Source organism: Chrysochloris asiatica, unplaced genomic scaffold (assembly GCF_000296735.1).
Source record: "Chrysochloris asiatica unplaced genomic scaffold, ChrAsi1.0 scaffold00199, whole genome shotgun sequence".
Classification (NCBI taxonomy): domain Eukaryota; kingdom Metazoa; phylum Chordata; class Mammalia; order Afrosoricida; family Chrysochloridae; genus Chrysochloris; species Chrysochloris asiatica.
The window spans coordinates 4,107,528-4,116,679 of record NW_006408717.1 but is presented as its reverse complement, the minus strand read 5'-3'; the positions used below and the strand labels follow the sequence as shown (position 1 = coordinate 4,116,679).

The window sequence follows — 9,152 nt, the reverse complement described above, 5'->3', positions numbered from 1 at the left end:
CAGAAACACATCAGTCCTCAAACTGGTATCTTTGCTCTTTAACACTTTAAAGAGGTCTTGTACAGAAGTTTTGCCTAATGCAGTACATCTTGACAGCTACTTCCATGAGTGTTGATTGTGGATCCAACAAAATGAAGTCTTTGACAACTTCAATATTTTCTCTATTTATCATGATGTTATTTATTGGTGAGGATTTTTGTTTTCTTTACACTGAAGTGCAATCATGCTGAAGGCTGTAGACTTGAATATTCATCACTAAGTTTTTAAGTTCTTTTTACTTTCAGCAAGCAAGTTTGTATCATCTGCATATCACAGGTTGTTAATGAATCTTCTTCCAATCCTAATGTCATGTTCTTCTTCACATAATCCAGCTTCTTGGATTATTTCCTCCACACACAGATTGAATAAGTATGTTGACAAAATATAACCCTGGTACACATCTTTATTGACTTTAAATCATTCTGTATCCCTTTGTGTTCTAACAACTCCCTCTTGGTCTATGTACAAGTTCCTCATGAGCACAATCACAAGTGTTCTGTAATAAACATTCTTCCAAATGTTATCCATACCTTGTCGTGATCTGCATAGTCGAAGTCTTTGTATAGTAAATAAAGCATAAATAAACATCTTTCTGGTATTCTCTGCTTTCAGCCAAGATCCATCTGACATCAGAAATGATAATTTGAGTTCCACGTCCTCTTCTGAATCTAACTTGACTTTCTGGCAGATCCTTTTGATCTACTGTTGCAACCTTTCTTGCAAAAACCCAAAATAGAGTTAACCATAATAACATGAATGGATAAAAGCTTTTGGGACCTTCATTTGCTGAAGACGTACAACTCAACATAAGGAAAAACAGCTGCAAACATCCATTAATAATCAGAAAATGGAATGTACAAAGTAGAAATCTAAGAAAATTGAAGTTGTCAGAAATGAAATGGAATGTACATGCCAGGCATTAGTGCCTGAAATGGACTGGTATTAGTCATTTTGAATCTGACAATCATATGTTTTACTATGCTATTGATGACAAATTCAAAAGGAATGGTCCAATAGTCATTGTCAAAAGGAACATTTCAAGATCTTTCTTGAAGTACAATGCTTTCTGTGATAGGATAATATCCATATGTCTACAAGGAAGACTAGTTAATACCACCATTTTTCAAATTTATACACCAACCAATAAAGCCAGTTAATGATGACATTGAAGAATTATACCAACTTTTTCTGTCTAAAACTGATCAAACATCCAGTCAAGATGCATTGATAATTACAGGTGATTGGAATGAGAAGATTGGAAACAAAGAGGAAGGATCATAGTTGGAAAACATGGTGTTGGTGATGGAAATGATGCTGGAGATTGCATAATAGCATTTTGGAAGACCAAAGAATTATTCAATACAAATGCCTTTTTCAAACAACATAAAAGTTGACTATACACATGGACCTCACCCAATAGAATGCACAGAAATCAAATTGACTACATCTGTTGGAAGAGACTGTTAAAAAAGCTCAATGTCATCAGCCAAAACAAGGTTAGGATTAGATTGTGGAACAGACCATCAATTTCTCATCGCACGTTCAGGCTGAAGCTGGAGAAAAAATTTTAAAGTCCTCTAGAGCCAAACTATGACCTTGAATATCCCTCCTGAATTCAGAAACCATCTCAAGAACAGATTTGATGCATTAGACACTAATGTCTGAAGACCAGGATAGTTGTGGGATATCATTAAGAACATCATACAGGAGTTACCAAAAACAAAACTTCCCAGTACCAGCAATTTAGAGAGCAGCAGGCAAATTCAGGTGTTTGAAGGCCCTGACTACTCCATTCTTCACACTGTGCTAGTTGAGAGGAGTGTGGATGTAGCTTCTCCCCAAAGCCTGCCTGAAGCTTGTGATTCTAGGGACTCTTCAATATTTATGATTTGAGAGCTGAAGAAAATTACATATCCTTGCAAATGTCATCTACTGAGGCATTCTACTCAGAGACTCATCTGCTTATTCAGGTTAGTCCTGATTCTTCTACAACTTCCAAAGTAAAACTGCCCACTTAATAGAGAAGAGCACTATGAAGAAAGAACGTAAAAGGGCAGAAACTTTCCTACTTTCCTAGAGGAAACAGGTCAGAACTGTGTTCTGTCAGACGCAGCTGTACATACTCAAAGACAGAGTGCCCAAACAGAAATACCTCAGCCTCCAGCAGATGAAAGAACTTTCTGAAGTTCTCAACCTTACCTACAAACAAGTTAAGACCTGGTTCCAGAACCAGCGAATGAAATGTAAGAGGTGACAGAAAAGCACCAAATGACCAAGTCGTAGCAATGGTGTGGCTCAGAAGGTCTCTGTGCCTACAGAATACCTGGACCTCTATGCTTCCTATCACCAGGGATGCCTCCCTTCTGGAAACCTTCCAACATGGAGCAACCAGACCTGGAACAGACAAACCGGAAGCAACCAGACCTGGAACAGAAACCAGGTTTGGGGAATCCCAAGCCTGGAATAACCAATCCTGTAACAATCAGGCCTGGAACAAGTTTCAGAACTGTGGAAAGAAATTCCTGCTGCCCCAGTTCAAGCAAACTCTGCCAGTGATCCGGAAGCCTCACAAACCATAGATAAATTTCTAAATGACGCCATGAACATACAACCTGAAGCTGTGTGAAGAAGGCATAAATTCCATGTCAGTCTGGACAGTGGCTGCATTACTTCCTTTCTTGTAGGACTCCTTGTTTTAGAGGTATATGCCTCTGCCTTGGTATCCTGGTTTTCATTGTGCCTATTGTATAGATATGGAAGGGGAAAGTAAGATACGCATTTAATCTAAGGGTTCCATAGTAGCCTCCTGACAGATGGCCTTGGCTGCTCTGCACAGCATGATAAAGGATGTCTCTGACTATAGATAACTATATATGATACCTTGGATCCCTTTAGGCTCTAGCCTCAATAAAAGGGACCAAAAGCACAAAGATGTGTGATGAAGGGTTATTTGTGTTTTATAGGATTTAGGAAACTACTTAATAGATAATTTAGAGTGAAGAGTCATGCTAAAAAAATGAGCTTCATTGATTTCCTCCACCTTTCTAGTCTGTTTCACTGTAGACCCTAACTTGTTCATTATTTGAATATTTGTAGAAAGATGTTTTGTTTTGTATTCTGCTGTAATGTGGTAATAAAAGTACCAGTATGGCTGGCTGATTTATAAGTATTAGTTCAAATAAATAAAATAATACCCATTTAAAAGAAAAGAAAAAAAGGATCATCATACAGGAAGAAAGCAGAAGTTTATTATAGAGACAGGAAAGAAAGAAAAGAACAAAATGTATGTCTGAAAAGATTCTGAAAATTGCTCTTGAGGATAGAGAAGATAAAACAAATGGAAGAAATGAGGAAGTAAAAGACCTGAATAGAGAATTTCAAAGGGCAGCTAAATAAGACAAAGTTAAGTATTATAGTGAAATGTGCAAAGATCTGGAGTTAGAAAACTAAAAGGGAACATTTCTCAAACAGTGTTTCTCAAGCTGAAAGAATTGAAGAAAAATTTCAAACCCGGGACTTCCCAGCTGCACCATAGCAGAAACAGGTGTACAATCAACACATGGGTCTGAGGCAGAATAATAACCTTGAAAGATGTCAACATCCTAAGCCCTGAAATCTCTGGGTATTCTGTTTTACAAGGCAAGGGAAATTAAGGAAGAAGAAAGTGAAGAGGAACCCAAACTGAAGTATGAAGGTTTTTCCAGTGGTATAACTGAAATGCTTCATAAGGTTGCAACTAGTTGCATGACAGTCCATACAAGTTTTTTACATTGGGTACACATTGCAGCAAGATTTATCTACTTGATGTCCAGGGAAGCATCACTCGACATTGGATGTGAATCTGTTGAAGATAGTCCAGATTAGCCTGGATGAAAGTAAAGAGCACATGGGTGTGTGTTCAGAGGATAACAAAGTGCAGGTATTTGGGCTGTATACTGGAGAGGAATTTTGTAAGACTTTTAACTGTCCCATTAAATAATTGCTGTGCACCTGCAGTTCATGAGATCCAGTTCCAAGCAGTGTGTGACCAGAGGGAACAAGTTGCTGCTGTTTGAACATTCTTGGATGAACAGATGGAAGTCTTCCATTCTGCATGAAACAGAAGGAAATTTAAGAAGTGTGAAATGGCGAGGCCACATGATTGCTTGGGTCAACAGCATGCTTGTGAAGATTTTTGACATCACCTCAAAGCAAAGACTCACCAGTGTACCTGAGATGATATAAGTCTTCACCCAGATATGTATCACTACAGTCTCTACTGGAAGGATGTGACACTAACTACTGACAGGGAGATTTCTATAAAGATATGTTCAGTGAAGGAACAGCATGCCAGTGAAATGAGAGATTTGCCATTTCAAATGTTGAAATAGTGTCTCAGTTTGAAACTGAATTCTACATCAACAGACCTGCATCTCTCTGAGATCAGTTTATTGTGCTTTCCTACGTAAAGGAATTTACAGAAAGATGGATGGAGACTACTGCCCCCGGCCTAGATTGGATATTATCTAACTGCTTCCAGAGACTTATTGAAGAGATTTCTTCTGATGCTCTGATAGTCAGAGGCTTTCAGGAAAACGAATGTAGAGATTGTCATATAGAGTACTTTGATGGGGAATCACTCATTTACATCGTGAGTACAAGAGATGTTGTAGTGATCAAGGAATGAGACCAAGATGGTCACATTTACTGGCTCCTTATAAAGCAGAAATATGAAGATGCTTTGATGGCAGCTGAAATTAGCCAAAAGTACATTATAAGACACAGGATTCTGGGTTGAGTTGGCATATATAAACCACCTGGTGGATAAAGGAGAGTATAGCATTGTTGTTGTTGTTGTTGTTAGGTGCCATCGAGTCGGTACCGACTCATAGCAATCCTGTGCACAACAGAACAAAATACTACCTGATCCTGGGACAACCTCACAATTGTTGCCACACTTGAACCCATTGATGCTGCCACTTTGCCAATCTATGTCGCTAGGGGTCGTCCTCTTTTCCTCCACTTTATCAAACATGGTATCCTTCTCCAGCGACTTCTCCAGTATAAGAGACAAAGTTTGGCCATCCTGGCCTTCAAGGAGCACTCTGGCTGCACTTCTTCCAGAAGAACAAATAGATCGGTTTGTTCTTTTGGTAGTCCGTGGCATATATAGCATTGTTGTTGTTGTTATGAGCCATGGAGTTGGCTCTGACTATATAGCATAGCAGCATTCAAATACCACATAATTATTAAGGAAAATGCAGCACTCTTGGAATATGAAGTTTATAAATTTAAAGAAATCAGACAGCTTAAGGCTATTACTTCTTTTTCTTTTTTCTTTTTTTTTTTTTTAATGAACTATTTTCCAAGAGGAGATCCAATCTGAAATCACTCATCTGTGAAATGATCTTACATGAATTTTTGAAAGTGACTATGAGGGTTTTGCTACATTAATCTGAGAATAGCCTGGGTAGCAATATAACACTTCAGTAATAGCTCAGGCTGTTCTGGATCACCTGAAAAAAAGATAATCAGAATAGAACCTTACTTAAAACCTTGTATACCTATCATACACACTATGGCAATGTTCTGGGAAAAATACTCAACATAAGACATAAACTCATTTTCCAGTTGATCGATAAACAAAACTTCTTCAGTTTTATCAAGGATAAAATTGTTTTATTCATTCAGAGAAAGCTGTTGACATGCTTTGGGACAATGAAAACAAAATGTCAAATGAAAAGGTCATGCAAGAATTAGAAGATAGACTAGAATTGAAGCTGTGTATTTGCATAAGATTTTCAAGAGAGACCACCCTAAAAGGTAGCATTACCATGAAAAATAGATCAGCCTTAATGTGGAATATGATTGGACAAGCTTATTTCCATTTCTACCCATTGTCCACTCTTGAGATCTATCAACAGAAAAACTTTGTTGAAGTAACAGTTTATCTTCTGAACCAAATATGCAATAATCAGAGCACCCTGAACATGATCATGGAAGAATTACATGATGTTGATAAAGAAACTGAATTTTCCAAGAAGCAAATGATGCAAATTCTGGGATGATCCAATTCTATTTTGTTGTTGTTAAGTGCCGTCAAGTCGATTCCGACCCATAGCAACCCTGTACAGGATTTCCGAGGCTATAAATCTTCATGGGAGCAGAAATCTTCATCTTTCTTCCTTGGAACGGCTGGTAGTTTCAAACTGCTAACCTTAAGGTTCGCAGCCTGATTCGCAACCGATATGCTACCATTGTTAACTACCATTTATTGTTAAACAATAATAGCACTCATGTTGACCCAATTCTCCTGTTTCACCATATTAAGGAAGGAATAGATATTCCCAATTTGAGAGATCCCTTGTTTAAAATCCTGCAAGACTATCATTTACAGATTCTACTTTGTGAAAGATGTTAGAAGACTTTAGTAGCTCACTCTTTGTCCTGACTGAAGAAAATGTATAGAACTCAAATGAAAGGTGTTTGGTGGATGAGGAGAACATCTGTGAATCATGTCTTTCCTCTATTCTTCTATCAGATACAGCTAAACCCTTCAGCATGATGGTCTTCCATTGCTGGCATATGTTGAACAAGCAGTGCATACCTATACCTATTATGAACTCTCTTGCTCAGTTCTGCAACATCTATAGCACTAAGAACTAAGAACCAGGAAGCACAATTTTGGAGATAAAAAAATAACTCCTTTCTACTTGTCTGTGTCCTTCTCACCACTCTTTTTAAGACTCTGTTTTTGCAAGACAGAAGTACTGTTGATACAGTGGGGCTAAGAGATTTGCACATGTTTATGTAATAGTAAAAAAAAAAAAAAATAATAGTTTTCTTCACTTACAACTGTTGACTAGAGGCTTCTCTTTGTAGTGGATAAAAAGTGGCACTCCCCCATACCTGAAATATTTAGATTCACATTCAATAGTTTACCATTTATTAGTTTGGGTCACTATTCAGTACAGGAATGCAAGTCTAGGAGTTAAAAATGAATTTTTCAGAACCTCGTAAAACCGTTCCACCATGAAGTGGACTGCAGAGACTCCTGCCCAGCTGTCTACAAATACCGCCAACTGCATTTTGCAGTCACCCAGAAAGCTATTTCCCTGTACACTCTGCTGACAATCCTCACATCCTGGACTACAGCAGGTACCTTCTCAAAAGCATTTAATGAAGCATTGTATAAACTGTCACCCATTTAAATGTCTGGGAAGCATTAGCAGTCTGCTGTCACGTAGTTTACATTTACTAATCACACGTTCTGTATGGCTGGATGAAGAGCACAGTGTCTGGTCCAGGCAAGCACTTAGTGCTTGTTGACTGAATAGACATTAACTCTTCTAATTATGACACACACACAAAGTTCAAGCCTTGACTTGCAATAATTTAGGGACTCCACAGCCAAATGGAGTCCTGGTGTGGCGCTGTGGGTTAATGTGCCAGAGTACGAAGTTGTTTAAACCAGAAGGTCAGCGGTTCAAGCTCACCAGTTGCTCCTTGGAAACCTTACACTATGGGGTTGCTATGGGTTTGCTCTGACTCAACAGCACTTAACAACAACAACAACAACAACATGGCCAAAATAGATAATGATGCAGAAAACACCCAAAGAAAATGGAAGAAATATACAGAGTCACTGTACCAAAAATAAATGGTCGGTGTTCAAACATCTCAAGAAGAATCATAAGATAAAGATCCAATGGAATTGAAGGAATAAGTCCAAGCTACACTGAAGGCATTGGAGAAAACCAAGTCTTCAAGAATTGACAAAATTCAAATTGAAAAATTTGATCAAACTTACACAGCACTGGAGGCACTCACACATCTATGTCAAGAAATTTGGAAAACAGCTACATGATCAATCAGTTGCAAGAGATCAATATTTGTTCCCATTCCAAAGAGAGGTGACCCAACGGCATGTGAAAATGGATGAACAATTATCATTAATATCACATATAAGTAAAATTTTGCTGAAAATAATTAGAAAAGGTTTGCAACTGTACATCAGCAGGGTACTGCTAGAAATTCAAGCTGAATTCAGAAGAGGATGTGAAACTAGAGATATCATTGTCAGATGGCTCTTGGCTGGAAGCAGAAAATACCAGAAAGATGTTTACTTGTGTTTTCACTATACAAAGGCTTTCAATTGTGTGGATCATAACAAGCTATGGACAACATTGTGAAGAACTGGTATTCCAGAACACCTAATTGTGCTCATGAGGAGCCTGTACATAGATCCAGAGGCAGTTGTTAGAACACAAGGGAAAACTGAATGGTTTAAATCAGGAAAATGTGCAGCCTTTTCACCATACTTAGTCAATCTGCATGCTAAACAAATAGCCTGAGAAGATGGATTATATGAAGAAGAATGTGACATCAGGATTAGAGGAAGACTCATTAACAATGTGCAATATAGATAATGCAACCTTGCTTGTTGGAAGGGAAGACGAATTAAAATGTTTACTAATGAAGATCCAAGTCTACAGCCTTCGGTGTGGATTGCTCCTCAATGCAAGGAAAATAAAAATCCTCACAACTGGACCAATAAATACCATCATGATAAATAAAGAAAAGATTGAAGTTGCCAATGACTTCATTTTGCTTGGATCCACAATCAACACTCATGGAAGCAGTAGTCAAGAAATCAAATGATATATTGCATCAGGCAAATCTGTTGCACAAGACCTCTTTAAAGTATTGAAGAAAAAAGATGTTAGTTTGAGCTGTGCCTGACAAAGCCATGATATTTTCAATTGTATAATATGCATGTGAAAGTTGGACAATAAATAAAATGACTATAGAAGAATTTATGTATTTGAATTATGATGTTGGAAAAGAACAAAAAAATCTGTTCCTTAAAAGCCAGGATGACTTGCCTCTCATACTTCAGACATGTTATCAGGAAGGACCTGTCCCTGGAGAAGGTCATCATGCTGGCTAAAGTGGAAGGTCAGTGAAAAAGAGGAAGAACCCTAACAAGAAGGAATGACACTGTGGTCTGTGTGTCCTTTCAAGTGGAAATGCCTCACAACATAAAGTTCTGGATGGGACTCAGGATTCCAGCTAATGTCCTATATTCTACAAAGCCTCCACAAGAAGCCCATTTCACTAGGCAAGTTCTAGAA

The 9,152-nt window shown here is 38.0% G+C and overlaps 2 pseudogenes; both read left to right on the top strand.

Moving 5' to 3' along the window:
* Positions 1-1,961: 1,961 nt before the first annotated feature.
* On the top strand, positions 1,962-2,506 carry LOC102828731 (annotated as a pseudogene).
* Positions 2,507-3,696: 1,190 nt separating this feature from the next.
* On the top strand, positions 3,697-6,720 carry LOC102824160 (annotated as a pseudogene).
* The last annotated feature ends 2,432 nt before the right edge of the window (positions 6,721-9,152 follow it).